Raw genomic sequence first — 15,878 nt, 5'->3', positions numbered from 1 at the left:
CACCAACAAGCATCAATCCAGGGCTAGCTCGAAACAACGAGTGCCTCCAACTAACAAGAGTCCCGGGGGAGTTTTGTTTGCAATTATTTTGATTTGATTTGCTTAGAGCATGGGACTGGGCATCTCGGTAACCAGCCATTTTCTCGTGAGTGAGGAGCGGAGTCCACTCCTCTTGAGGATAACCCGCCTAGCATGGAAGATACAGACAGCCATAGTTGATACATGAGCTATTCGAGCATGCAAACAGAATTTCATTTGAAGGTTTAGAGTTTGGCACATACAAATTTACTTGGAACGGCAGGTAGATACCGCATATAGGAAGGTATAGTGGACTCATATGGAATAACTTTAGGGTTTATGGAAGTGGATGCACAAGCAGTATTCCCGCTTAGCACAAGTGAAGGCTAGAAAAAGACTGGGAAGCGACCAACTTGAGAGCAACAACAGTCATGAACGTGCATTAAAATTAATGAACATTGAGTGCAAGCATGAGTAGGATATAATCCACCATGAACATAAATATCGTGAAGGCTATGTTGAATTTGTTTCAACTATATGTGTGAACATGTGCCAAGTCAAGTCACTCAAATCATTCAAAGGAGGATACCACCCTATCATACCACATCACAACCATTTTAATAGCATGTTGGCACGCAAGGTAAACCATTATAAGCTCCTAGCTAATCAAGCATGGCATAAGCAACTATAATCTCTAATTTTCATTGCAAACAAGTTCATTCATAATAGGCTGAATCAGGAACGATGAACTAATCATATTTACAAAAACAAGAGAGGTCGAGTTCATACCAGCTTTTCTCATCTCAACCAGTCCATCATATATCGTCATTATTGCCTTTCACTCGCACGACCAAACGGTGTGTATAATAATAATAATAGTGCACGTGCATTGGACTAAGCTGGAATCTGTAGGCATTCAATACAAAGGAGAAGACAAGATAATATGGGCTCTTGGTTAAATCAACAATAATGCATATAAGAGCCACTTCAACATTTTCATTATGGTCTTCTCCTCTCAACCCCCAAAGAAAAGAAAAGAAATAAAACTATTTACACGGGAAAGCTCCCAACAAACAAAAGAAGAACAAGAAATCTTTTTGGGTTTTCTTTTAATTAATACTACTACATGCATGGAAAGTAAACTAGCTAAGAGCTACTACTAATTTTTTTGTTTTTCTTAAGGTTTATCAAACACACAAGAAGAAAGAGAGAAAAAGAAAATAAACTAGCATGGATATTACAGTGAAAAAGTATGAGCACTGACAACTAGAATGAGTGTGTGAACATGAATGTAATGTTGGTGAGAAATACGTACTCCCCCAAGCTTAGGCTTTTGGCCTAAGTTGGTCTATGCCCATGGATCAAAGTTGTAGTTGGGGTCGTACTGAGAAGGAGCCTCGGGTTGCCACTGGTTGGCAATCTCCTCCGGATCCCACTACTAAACAGACTGTCGTGAAGGATCAAATTGTGGTTCCGGCTCTGGCTCTGTAGCTGGTGTGGGGTTCTGGTAGGCATGAAATGCCTCCGGCTGAACAAGGTACTTGCCTGTAGATAAGTCAAACAAACAAGGAGCAGGCAAAGTAATAATCTCAGGGCGAATTTTATCAAATATCATTTTGTACTTAAGCATCTTTTCCTTATTATTAACGATAAAATCATGTGCTACCATACTCTTATAGTCTAGAAAAACAGGAGGCAGCAACTTTTCTTCTTTCTCATAATGCCTAATAGGTATGTTAAAGTGTGCAGCGAGGCGCGAGGCGAAGATACCTCCCAAGATGGGACCCTTCATGCGGTTAAGACTTAACCGTTTGGCAACGATAGCGCCTAGGCTAAAAGAGTTATCACGAAACAAGGCATGGCCCAAAATAACAATATCAGGGGCGCTAAAGTTTCCACAGTTTCTGCGACCAATTAAACATCTACTAGCAAATATCGCAAAGTAACGCAGAACCGGAAAATGTATGCTAGTAATTCTTGCATCGGAAACTTTCCTAGTTTCCCCTACAGCAATCATATCAATGAATCCTTCCACATCACTACGATGTGGTTCTTCTATGCTGCCTGTAAAGGGTATCTTATAGACCCGGCAAAAATCAGAAAGGGACATCTCCTTATGCTAATCATATAAATAAAATTCCACTGAAGGGGATGATCTCCTAGCATGGAAATGAAAATTTTGCACGAAAATAGTAGTGAGTAAGAGATACTGTTCGCGCTGGTCGCGGAGGAAGTCGGTGAGGCCCGCATTCTCAACCAAAGAATAGAAATCATCATGAATCCCGGCTGCTGTTAAGAACTCATCACAGGGCCATTCACACGGCCAAACCTCTGCGGTGCGAGGGAGATTATATTTGGGCCTCTTATCCTCTTCACTTTGCTTATCCCTCGAGCTTTGGCTCAAAGAGCCCCTCAAAAATCTCTTCATTATTCTCTGAAAATATTTGAAAATTTTAGTGACTCAAAACAAAAGTGAACCAAACTCAACAAAATTGATAGCAACTACTCCCTAGAGACTATATCATGCATTAGAACTACTTGGGACCATATAAATTTGACATGCAAGCTCAAGAACAGGGTCACCTAGGCAGCAAAAATTTGCAATGAATAAAGCACTAGAACAAAAACTAATTGGACCATTGGAGGAGTCACATACCGAAGAACAATCCCCCAAAGCAGTTTTGTGAGTGGAGCTTTGAGCTAGGAGATCGAAAATCGCAGCAAAATGCAGAAAAAGCCTTCCAACAAGCCAAAGGCTTCAAAGGCTTTAGCACCTAAGATTTAAAAATCTTTAGTGCCTCCTCCTGCTTCAAGTTCCTCAATGGTTGCAGTTAGAGCTTCAACACCGGTCATGCTCGCATCTTGCCAGCGCACCGAGGGCTTTCCAATAGCCTCAATTGCTGCATCAAGTGCTTTAGCTTGTGGACAACCATCTTCTCCAACACCCAAGTTGAAGAAAAAACCTACTGCTGGCCGTGGAACTAGGCCAAGTCCAAAGAGTAAGGCTGTAGTGCCTCATGTTATTGAACATGGGCTAGCTGACGAAGATGAGCTCGCTGAGTTCCTCAAAAGGAAGCAAGAGCAAGTCGTGATTGCCATGAATTCTTCAGTTCCAATGTTGCTGGACCTGAAGAAACTGCTTGACTTCATTGACATCTGGTGCACCAACCCAGAAATGCCTCTTAACGACCTCAACTTACCACTTGGTCCAAGACACATGATTTATTCATTCATATTGAACGAGAAATACAAGATTGCTCAAACAAAACTGGTGAAGAAATAGAAGATCCAGAAGGAGAAGGAATTGAGCAAAAATATGTTGTTTATATCTCCTTGGTAGTTTGTGACATTACAGTCTAAAATACATCAGCTGTCTGAAGAATACGAGAGACAAGCTAGTCATTGTTGCGGTGTCAAAGAGAGATTCATCACTGCCTGAACCAAAGTGGTTGAAGAGCACAACAAGCAATAAGCCGCCAAGTTTGGCATGGTTCCCCCATCAAGCTCGTCAACTCTACCCTCTACTGCACACGCCAGTGAGACCACGCCTCCATCTCCTCAAGAGACAGCCAGGGCAACTGAAGAAGTTGTGCCTGAAGAAAATGAAAGGGCAATTGAAAAAGTTGTTCCTGAAGAGACTGCCAGGGTTACTGCATCAGTCATGCCTGATGAAATTGCTCCAACCAGTTCCTCAGAAGCAGCACCAACAACGACTTCATCTTTGAATCTTATCACCCTTCTTTTTCCATCATAAGTAAAGAATACAAAGGCTGCTGAGAGAGAAGCAAAGAAGAGAAAGGCATCAGCTCCTCCTGCACCTGAACTTGTGAAGAAATTGAAGTTGTCAACATTGTCTTCAATTTGTTGAAAGAACATGCGGTGCCCCCATGTGAGGTTTTGGTAATTGATGACATTCTCTATGGACTAATGGTTGAGTTATTTTTGAAGGGTTTGTCCATAGGAATTTCTTCAAGTCCATTTGTTGGTTTCAAGGAGTTTATATGTTGACCAATGTACTATTCAAGGAATTATCCAAAGAGTGGTCATGTAGAAGACACGATACAAGGTTGATCAAGACTAAGTCAAGAGTGAATAAAGTTGATCAACACACAAAGCGTAGAAGATGTACCGAGAGGGATCAAGTGATCCCATGGCATGGTAAGCATTGTCCATTACGCTTTGTGTACTAATCCATGGTATTCGTGAGAGTTCTTTGTGGGGTTAGGTTGCGGTGTGCAAGTTCAAGTAGATCATTCCTCTATATCTTAAGAATACCTCCCCTGCCTCTTCTTAATATAACTACTCACTGTTTGGATGCTTCTCGTCATCATCTATCCAACAAGCTTGAGTTTGCTCAATTCGGAGTTCATTTGTAGAAGTTGTGGCAGCTTAGGCTTTATTCCATCCTCTGTTCTCTCTGTTGTGTTCCTGAAAGCCTCAAGCGGTAGTACTGCTCTCTACAGTGGTAGTACTGCTTGTAAGCAGCAGTACCGCGGCCATGTGCCGCGCGTAGTACCACTGCTTCTGGGGGTGCGTTCTTTTTCGTGTCGGGTTTCACGGTAGTAGAGCGGTAGTAGGGCGGTAGTACCTCTTATAAGCGGTAAGCGGTACTACTTCTCCCCATGAGCGGTGCTACCTCTCTGGGCGGTACTACCTCTCCACCCGAGCGGTACTACCTCTTCGGACGGTACTACCACACCCCAGAGCGGTACTACCTCTCTGGCAGAACTACAGCTCGTGTTTTTATCTCTCGTTGGGCTGTTTTGACCGTGCTAAGCGGTACTACCGCTCTCCCGAGCGGTAGTACCGCTTGTGCACGACCTAAGTGCATAACGGTTGCATTCAGGGGTACCTATAAAAGGGGGGTCTTCTTCCCCAATGAACCTTATCCCTTTAGCTCGTCTTTGCCCCCCATTGTTGACCTTCTTCAAGCTTGCTATCTCTCAATCCCTCCATGGATTCTTGCTAGTTTTTGGGGGGAAAGAGAGAGGAGATCTAGATCCACATTTCCACCAATAACTTTCTCCTCTATGTGAGGGGAACCCCTTGGATCTAGATCTTGGAGTTCTTGGTGTTCTCCTTCTTTGTTCTTCCTCTCATTTTCCTCCATAGCTTTTGTTGCTTTGGTGGGATTTGGGAGTGAGGGACTTGGGCACTCCGCGTGCCCTTGCCATTGCATTTGGTGCATCGGTTTGAGTTCTCCACGGTGGTACGTGGAAGTTACAAGTTGAGAAGCTTATTACTCTTGGGTGCTTGGTACCCTTGAGCTTGTTCCTCTTGGGTGCTTGGGCGCCCTAGACAGTTGGTGGTGTTCGGAGCTCAATCATTGTGGTGTAAAGCTCCAGGCAAGCGTCGGGGTCTCCAATTAGGTTGTGGAGATCACCCCGACCAATTTGACGGGTACCGGTGATCGCCCCCAAGGATTGCCAAAGTGTACGTGTTCGGTGATCGCCCCCAAGGGTTGCCATTTGTACGGGTTCAGTGACCGCCCTCAAGGGTCCCTTAGTAGAATCACGGCATTTTGCATTGTGAGAGGGCGTGAGGAGATTACGGTGGCCCTAGTGGCTTCTTGGGGAACATTGTGCCTCCACACCGCTCCAAACGGAGATTAGCACCCGCAAGGATGTGAACTTCGGGATACATCGTCATCTCCGCGTGCCTCGGTTATCTCTTACCCGAGCCCTTTACTTATGCACTTTACTTTGTGATAGCCATAGTGTTTCATGTTATATATCTTGCTATCACATAGTTGTTTATCTTGCTTAGCATAAGTTGTTGGTGCACATAGGCGAGTCTAGTTGTTGTAGGTTTTGTGCTTGAAAATTAACCGCTAGGTTTATTCCACATTTGTTCAAGCCTAAACCGTAACTATTTTAAAGCGCATATTCACCCCCTCTAGGTGAATCCTCGATCTTTCAATTGCCATTCCCATTGTTGCCACACCACTCTCATCAGCGCCCTTATCTTGTAATCTGGAAAGCCTTCGAATGGTCCCCTATGGCCGGGGTGGAATATCATATTCCTCAAGCTGATGGTGAAGAAGATACCCATTCTGCTGGTACCATAGAGCAAATGGATGAAGAGATTGAGGTTGATGCTGATGTATCGATGCCTCAAGAAATTGCACAGACTCCTCAGCGAGCATCGCTAAATGAAGAACACGAGGAGGACGTGGACATTGATGAAGAGACAAGTCCTCCAATCCATGACAAATATTGGGAAGCAGCTCACCCAAATTCGCTCCTCACCACTCCCCTCTCTCGAGAGGCTCAGTCTCATGCGCGCACTGAAGAAATACATACTGGCTCTGAAGAAAGTCAACCTTCGCTCCAATACATTCCTGAAGAGATTCCAGCTGCAACAGCTGATGAAACTGCTCAAGATGACCTAATTTTTGTTGTCATCAATGCAATTGAGGAAGTTGCAAAATCACTTGCAATTCCAGACCCGAATGATTCAACTGGCTCTCCCAGGCCTATCTTTGATGTCAGAACAAAGAGGCATAATCTTCAACCCGTTCCTGTTGAACCCAAGATCGGCAAAGGCCTCAAGCGGCCACAGTTTGATAGTGCCAAATTCTTCGAAGAGAAGAATTTCTTCATTGGCGAGTCACCCTATGACTCAGCCAAACTCAGACATTTGAGGTTCTGGACAAGAACACAGATGAATTTCTATGCTTCGCTCCTATTTGACAAGAAGAAAGTATTCTCGCATAGCTATATTCCTCATGTGGATATGGAGTCAATTCCAAGCTCCGACCAGTGCTGGCTATTCTTTATGATGTAGGTTTACTCAATTTCTGCACTGACGTCTGTGATACGTCTCCAACGTATCTCATAATTTTGCTTGTTCCCTGTAGTTATATTATCACTCTTGGATATTTTACAATCATTTATAGCAACTTTATATCACTTTTTGGGACTAGCCTATTGACATAGTGCCCAGTGTCAGTTGTTGTTTTTTGCTTGTTTTTTACATCGCAGGAAATCAATACCAAATGGAGTCCAAACACAACAAAACTTTTTGGAGAATGTTTCTGGACCAGAAGACACCTGATGGGCCAACAAAGTACCAGAGGGGGGCTCCGAGGGGAGCACAACCCACCAGGGCGCACCCAGGAGCCCAGACGCGCCCAGGTGGGTTGTGCCCACCTCGGTGGCCTCCCGCACCGCCTCTTCACCCTATAAATTCCCAAATATTCCAAAAACCCTAGGGGAGTCGAGAGATCAAAAGTTCCGCCACCGCAAGCCTCTGTAGCCACGAAAAGCCAATCTAGATCCCTCTCCAGCACTCCGCCGGAGGGGGAAATCATCACCGGAGGCCATCTTCATCATCCCTATGGCCACCATGATGATGAGGGAGTAGTCCACTCTCGAGGCTGGGGGTTTGTACCAGTATCTATGTGGTTAATCCCTCTCTCTCTCTCTCCCTCCCTCTCTCTCTCTCGTGTTCTTGTGATGTCTCGATCTTCATGTATCGCGGGCTTTGTTAATAAAATTGGATCATATATATGGTGTTTACCCTCTCTATCTTGTTCTAAATTGAGTTTTCCCTTTGAGATTTTGTTCTTATTGGATTGAATACTTTTATGGATTTGAGAACACTTGATGTATGTCTTGCTATGAATACCCGTAGTGATAATGGGGTACCATATTGATTCACTTGATATGTGTTTTGTCACTCAACTCACGAATTCCCGAGGTAGCATTAGGGTAATCTATGCATAGGGGTTGATGCACGTTCTCGTCTTTGTTTCTCCGGTAGAAATCTTGGGGCACTCTTTGAGGTTCTTTGTGATAGAATGAGTATTATGAATCTGAAATTGTGTGATACATATTGTATAATCAACTCACGAATACTCACAGTGACATTGGAGTATCTAGGTGACATTAGAGTTGGTTGATGTGTATCATATGGTGTTATTTTAGTACGAACTCTTAGTTAGATCAATTGGAAAGAATAGCTTGGTGTTATTTTAGTACGAACTCTATGATAGATTGATCAGAAAGAATAGCTTTGAGGTGGTTTCGTACCCTAAAAACAATTTCTTCTTATGTTCTCCGCTAGATAAAAACTTTGGAGTGATTCTTCATCACACGTTAAGGGATGGTTATATGATCCAATTATATTAGCATTGCTGAGAGATTGCACTAGCGAAAGTACTGACCCTGGGCCTCATTTTCAAGCATTGCAATACCGTTTGTGCTCACTTTTGTTACTTGCTACCTTGCTATTTTTTATTGTTTCTATTACAAAAATCAATATCTACTATCCTTACTACACTTGTATCACCATATCTTCGTCGAACTAGTGCACCTATAGAATTTACTATTGTATTTGGTGTGTTGGGGACACAAGAGACTTTTTGTTATTTGGTTGTAGGGTTGTTTGAGAGAGACCATCTTCATCCTACGCCTCCACAGATTGATAAACCTTAGGCCATCCACTTGAGGGAAAATTGCTACTGTCATACAAAACTCTGCGCTTGGAGGCCCAACACGAGTCTACAAGAACAAGTTGTGTAGTAGACATCAAGCTCTTTTCTGGCGCCGTTGCCAGGGAGGTGAGTGCTTGAAGGTATATCTTTAGATCTTGCAATTGAATTATTTAGTTTCTTGTTTTATCACTAGTTTGGTTTATAAAAAGAAAACTACAAAAAAATGGAACTGAGGTTGCATCATATTATTCATCTTTATCGTGTATTTCTTGAAAATGATGGAAAGGAAAATTGTGCTGAAATGACAGAAGAAGAGTTCAATAAAAATTTTGGCATAAAAACTTTGAATGATGAGCATGATTGCAATGTTGTTAGTATGAACTCTTTGAATATCCATGATGCTAATGATATGCAAAGCCATAAGCTTGGGGATGCTATGTTTGTTGAAGATGATATTTTTTGTCCCCCAAGTTTTGATGAGAAATTTTATTATGATGAAAGCATGCCTCCTATTTATGATGATTATATTGATGAAAGTCAGTTTGGAAAAGTGTCAACTCTAGGTAGTAATGATCCCACTATTTTGGAGGGTGTTGAATCTTATTCTAATAATTGTGGAAGTGGATTTGGAGAGGTCATGACTTTATTTAGTGATGATTCCACTATTTTGGAAGAGGTTTCAATTGATTATGACAACAAATTTGCTATCTATGATGATTATTGTGATGAGATGTATGCTATAAAGAATAACGATCACCATGAAACTTGTCATCATGATTTTAATTTTCAATCCCAGGATAGTTATTTTGTTGAGTTTGCCCCCACTACTATTCATGAGAATAAATTTGCTTATGTGGAGAGTAATAAAATTTCTATGTTTGTGGATCATAAAAAGAATGCTTTATGTGATAGTTATATTGTTGAATCCATTCATGATGCTACTGAAAATTATTATGAGATAGGAACGTATGCTTGTAGGTATTGCAATAATATCAAGTTTCCTCTCTATGTGTTGAAAATCTTGAAGTTATACTTGCTTTGCCTTCCTATGCTAGTTGATTCTTGCTCCCATAAATTATCTGCTCACAAAATCCCTATTCATAGGAAGTGGGTTAGGTTTAAATGTCTAGTCATATGCTTCATGATTCTCTCTTTATGTTTGAATTCTTATCTTTTTTGCGAACATCATTGAAATCATCGTGCCTAGCTAAAAGGCATTAAAGAAAAGCGCTTGTTGGGAGAAAACCCAACACTTTTGCCTACTATTTTTGTGTGTTCACATGATTAATCTACGGTAGTAATCATCTTTTATAGCTTTTGTTTCAATAAAGTACCAAGTAAAGCCTTTGGGATAGTGTGGATGATAGTTGACTTGATTCTATGCAAAAACAAAAACTTTTTGCTTCCAGTAACAGAATTGTTTAAATTCACTGGAACGTGATAAAATTCTGAATTTCCTTACAGATGATTGATATACAAATTGTATACGTTTTCCTAATGTTTCAGAATTTTGGAGTAGTAGAAGTATGGTAGTTGTCGAGACATTACAGACTGTTCTGTTTTTGACAGATTCTATTTTCAATGCATAGTTTGCTTGTTTCTAGTTTCTGTGGCTTATATTGCTCAATATAAATTGTGTAAATGATATGCTACAGTAGGCATTGTGTGAGAACAATTATGAATCTTGTCTTCGACAGTACCAAAAGTGAATCGTTTGCTCTTTATCATACTAACCTATCTCACGAAGTTCCGTTAAGTTTTGTGTGATTGAAGTTTTCAAGTTTTGGGTGAGATATCGATAGGAGGAGAATAAGGAGTGATAAGACTCTAAGCTTGGGTATGCCCAAGGCACCCCCAAGGTAATATTCAAGGAAGATCCAAGCAACTAAGCTTGGAGATGACCCGAAAGGCATCTCCTCTTTCGTCTTCAACATTATCGGTAACCTCATTTGGGACTATATTTTCATTCGTCACATGATATGAGTTTTGCTTGGAGCGTCATTTTATTTTGCTAGGATTTGCTTGTTGTTATTTAGAATAATGTTTTGCATCTTTTTATTCCAATAAAAGTGTCAAGGATAGCCTTCCACATGCTTATTTTGCAAGTATATGAGTTGATGTTTCATTATCACTGTTGCAAAAAATTACGGAGAAAAGTCGGAATGTGATAAAATGTTGAAATTTTTTGAACAGTAAGATATGACAAATTTTCTACAGTGTGGTAAATTTTCAGAAATTTTGGAGTTATAGAAGTATGAATATTCTTGCATTCTTTGCAAATTGTATTGTTTTGACAGATTGTTGTTATGTTTGCATATGTTTGCTTGTTTAATGATTCTATTTGAGGATAGGACTATTAAATATGCAGAGGCATTTAGTATGAAATGTTAAATAATAATTTTAGTGATTTTCCACAATAGAGAATGATAAGGTTTTGCATTGATTTATATACTAACTTATCTCACGAGTTCTTGTTGAGTTTTGTGTGGATGAAGTTTTTGAGATTTAGGGAAACCGTGATATAAAAGGAATTAAGGAGACCCAAAAGCTCAAGCTTGGGGATGACCTAGGCATCCCGAGATAATATTTCAAGAAGTCTGAAGCATCTAAGCTTGGGGATGCCCCGGTAGGCATCCCACCTTTCTTCATCGACAATTATCGGTTCGCCTCGGTTGAGCCTAAGTTTTTGCTTCTTCACATGATGTGTGCTATTCTTAGAATGTAATTTTATTTTGTTTTGCTTGTTGTTTAAAAAAATAATTAGATCTAGAAGTTTTTAAATAAGAGAGAGTCCTCAAATATCTACCCATTTACTTAACTACTCGCTAGATCTTCACTTATATCTTTTTGGAGTAGTTTGTCAAACACTCTCATGCTTCACTCATATTATTTTGAGAGTTGATACTAGTGATGACAATTTGCACAATCTATGAAATTGTTCCTAATATGATGGATATTCAGGAAGGATATAATAAAAACTTTCATGTAGATCATTGGATATGATAAGTTTGATTCCTTGCAATAGTTTTGTGATATGGAGATACTAATATGTGAGTCGTGTTGGTGAGTAATTATGCTTTAGTAAGAATATTGGCATTAAGGTTTGTGATTCCCTATGCAAGTACGAAAGTCAATAGCTATGCAATGAAATTATATCCTACCTGTGGTGCATTATTCGGTGTTAGTTATGCTTAATGCTTGCTTATGTGATTTTTTGTTTCTTAGTTGGTTGCTTCTTGTAACATCCCAAATTTTCAATTTGGAATGTTATACAATAGATCATCATTGCATATCATATTTTTATTTGCATCTTGGCTAGATCCTAGAAATTCTACGCTACTCAAGGACCCACGGAGAGAGTTGGGGATTTCGTTATTTTCATATTTGGGTTTTCTCAAATTTTGAAAATAGGATCATTTGTTTTTTATTTTATCTTTAATTATTTCAATAATAAAAATAAGAGAGAGGGAATAAAATGACTTTCCCAAAATAAAGAAATATTGAGGATTTAATAATAAAATCAAATAAGATTTTATTTCGGATTTTATCGCTATTTTATTTGAATTTAGGAAAAATGTGCGTTTTTCAAAATTTCATTTAGGCCCCAAATAAATGTTCATCTCGTCCGGCTCGATTTTAGAGGATGGGCAAAATTTATTTCGGGATTTTTGGAGTCCGTTTAGTATTTATTTTAATTGTTTTTCTGCGCAAATCTTAAAAAAAACGAACCGACCTAACCGGGTCGTGTCCGCCTGGGACACCGACCCGGCTGGGCCTTTAAAGCCCGAGGCGCCCGAGCCGCCCCAACCCCGCCAAACCCTAGCGCCGCCGCCGGATCCCGCCGCCGTCGCCGATGCCGCGCCCCCTTCGCCGCCGTCCCGACCGCCGCCGCCGCCGGAGCCCGACGCCGGACCTCGCCAGAGGTAGCCGCCCCGCCGCCGGCGGTTTTCTTCGGAAAAACCGCTCGGTTTTTTTTAAACCGCGGTTGTTTTTTTATTAGATCGGTTTTATTTTTTTCGGTTTAGTTTTTTTAGCGAACGCCCGTTCGTACGTTCGTTTTAACAAACGGTTTTCGTCGTTTAGCCGCAGACAGCGAACGTTCATTCGTTAGCCTTTTTTCAGTTTTTCTTTTTCTCGGAATTTTTGCGATTATTTTCGATCGTGATTTCCGATCTGTTTTTCATTTTAGTGTAACTTTTCGCTTGTTTATCGGAATCAGGCGATTCAAGCGCCTAGAGTTTCGTCTCGAAACCGTCTTTCCGTTTAACCAAATTAAACAAGTTTTGCTACTGTAAAATTTGACTTAGGCTAGATTAGTAAACGGAGATTGTTTCTTTCGCCGTTTGAGTTTCGTTGCTTCGTTCGATTTGATTCTTTTTGCAAACCGGAGTTCTTAAGTTGAACTTTCTGGTTAGATCTCTTATTTTGAGTTTTGCCCGTGCACCCTTGCTTGATTGCTTATGTATGTATTGTTTGTTTGTGATAGAGTACCCAGAGTGCGAAGCGTGCTACTACGAGTCTCTAGGTTTCACGGATCATCAGCAAGGCAAGTAACACTTTGATCATACATCTTTACCACCCAGTTTTATTGCATTAGATCAACCCTCAAACTATTGCATGGTTAGGAACTGTTTAATATGTGGGTTTTGGGAAGTAGATGAGGTAGTACCTATTGCCCTGTTTATTATCAAACCGTTGGGAGTTACTTCTACGTTTGCTTATATTGCTATGCTATGCTCGTAGACGTGGATTAGGTTTGAGTGAATTTCCATGACAGATGTGAGGATGTTAATTAATGGTTCAACTTAAGGTGGATACTTTAATTCACATCTGGGTGGATTGAGGCACCTGGGGAACCCAGTGTTGCCTGTATTTTTGGATATCCCGGAGTACCCGTGAGATTATCCTATGGACCGCCACCCAGGCTCAAAGGGATCATGAGATTATTCATGCTAGAAACTTCCGTGTGCAGCCACAAGCTATTATGGGCTCTAGCATAGTTGAGTAGGTTACATGACCTCTTGAAGAGGTGGGCTAGCAGATGTAGGGGAAAGTAGGTGTAACTGTCCACCCGGAGTAAAGAGTTATTGTTTCTGAAAGACTGTGTCTCGGTCATCCGTTTCTCAAACACCATGTAGTGCGAGAAACCAAACGGAGGAGATCGAGTCTTGTGGGGAAAAGTGTGCAAACCTCTGCAGAGTGTACAAACTAATCATGGTTAGCCGTGTCCCCGGTTATGGACATCTTGAGTATCTAGTTCTTGGATTATCATGTGAATCTCATCATCATGTTACTTAATTTAATTTGATTGGGTTAATCACTTTCTTAATTGGGATTGAGTTGGAGGTACCTTCTCAATGTTTAACAACCACCATGATAGTTAAATAAAATTTATTCCTTTGTTGTAGGAAAAAATTGGCTTTTCGCGAACTGTAACCATAGAGCTTTCCACCAGCCATATGTGCATGTAGTGATAGCATTATTCTGTTCATTACTCTCTATGTGTTACTTTGCCAGCATATTCCATGTGCTGACCCGTTTTCGGGCTGCAACGTTCATGTTGCAGACTTTTCAGACGACGAGTAAGGTGCCATAGGTCGTGGTCTTATACTCAGTGATGCCGTTGGAGTTGATGGACTCACTTCATCTTCCAAGCCTTCCGCTGTTATCGTATTTAGATGGCCTTAAGCCATATTTATTGTAATAAGTTCTCTCTTGAGACTATTCGATGTATTAGGTGTGTGATTGCTACTCTGTTATAAATCCTTCAAGTACTGTGCGTGTCAGCATTACCGATCCAGGGATGACACTGATGCACAGAGACTAGACTGTTTGAGGTATGGTCGCTACAAGATGATATCAGAGCACACGCTGACTGTAGGACACGACCACTAAGCTAAAGCCCTAGATCACTACTCTCTTCTCATTTCTGACTCCTCTCCTTTCTTCCACTCTTTTAGGATGGCGGATGCAAGGAACAAGTTCGCGCAACCGGATGAGGATACACCTTTTGGACGACACTTGAAGGAAGTTACTAGGTACCTGAACATCGGAATACCAAGCTTCACCGGGACCTACAACGCCACACTACCAGAAGAGGAGCGTTCGATGATTCAAGTTGAAGTTCCAGGAAGGACGTTCATGCCAGTCACTGAGCCCATAGAGTTTTCCTTTGATGCACCAACCTGGAGTCTAGGAAAGAGCATGGCAGCCCACATCACCATGGGACGCATTGGAGAAGTGTACCACAATGATCTCAAGGATACTATCTATCAGATTTGTGGGCGCCGAGACGAGCAATGGGAGATGATCAGCACCAGGAAGGATAGATCTATTGCAGCTTTCATTCAGGAGTTAAACCAGCACATTCATCGCCAGGAGAACCAGATGTGCGCAGGCATGATAGATCTGAAGAAGGCAAAGACCAGGATCATGGAACTGGAGGAAGAACTCAAGGCTACACGTGAGGATTATATGGAGGAAATCGTCGCACTAGTGGAGAAGAATGGCGACCTGACAAAGATGCTAGGAGTTTTCATGGGAGACCCTGCGCCAGGAGGAGAAGATGACAGTTCCACTTGCCCGGAGAACTACATCATCATCGACGACACCGACTCGGACCCTGACGATAGCGACGATGACTATGTTGATGAAGCCGGAGCAGATATCATGGAGTCTTCGACCGATCAAAATTTCTAGTAGACCACCATATCAGTAGTAGTATTTTCCCCATGTATATAGTATAGTCCAAGCACTTTGTAACGATAGTTAGATCGATTGTATGCCTTGTTTGAATTGATTGGAGTGATATGATTGTGTTTGTCTCATGTGCATATGGGTAGTGTTTTCCCTCTAGATCTCATTCTATCCTATTTTCTCATCTTTTCTAAACCCCTCAGATGCCTCCGAGACGCGACACCGGATTTGTTTTCCCACCGGAGATCACTCAGTTGATTCAGCAGCAAAATGCCCTGATGCAAGTGCTAGTTCAGAACCAAGGCAACAACAACAACAACAACCCACCACCACCACCACCTGTTGATCACTTAGCCCGTTTCTTGAGGCTGAATCCGCCGGTGTTTTCCAGCAGCACCGAGCCAATTGTTGCAGATGATTGGCTCCGCAAGATTGGAAGGGAATTGACCACTGCGGGATGCACAGATGCGGAGAGAGTGCGTTCTGCCGCACATCAGCTTGATGGACCCGCAGCATCATAGTGGGAGAATTACACAGCCACTCACCCCATTGACACTGTCACATGGGACCAGTTTCAGCAAGCTTTCCGTACTGCCCATGTTTCAGCAGGAGCTATGGCCATGAAGAAGCGTGAGTTTCGCAACTTACGCCAAGGAGGACGTACCGTTGGCCAATACGTGGAGGATTTCAGTAAGTTATCACGTTATGCCCTAGATGACGTTGCTAC

Source organism: Aegilops tauschii, chromosome 5, assembly GCF_002575655.3.
Source record: "Aegilops tauschii subsp. strangulata cultivar AL8/78 chromosome 5, Aet v6.0, whole genome shotgun sequence".
In the NCBI taxonomy this organism is placed as follows: domain Eukaryota; kingdom Viridiplantae; phylum Streptophyta; class Magnoliopsida; order Poales; family Poaceae; genus Aegilops; species Aegilops tauschii.
This window is presented reverse-complemented; position numbering follows the sequence as displayed.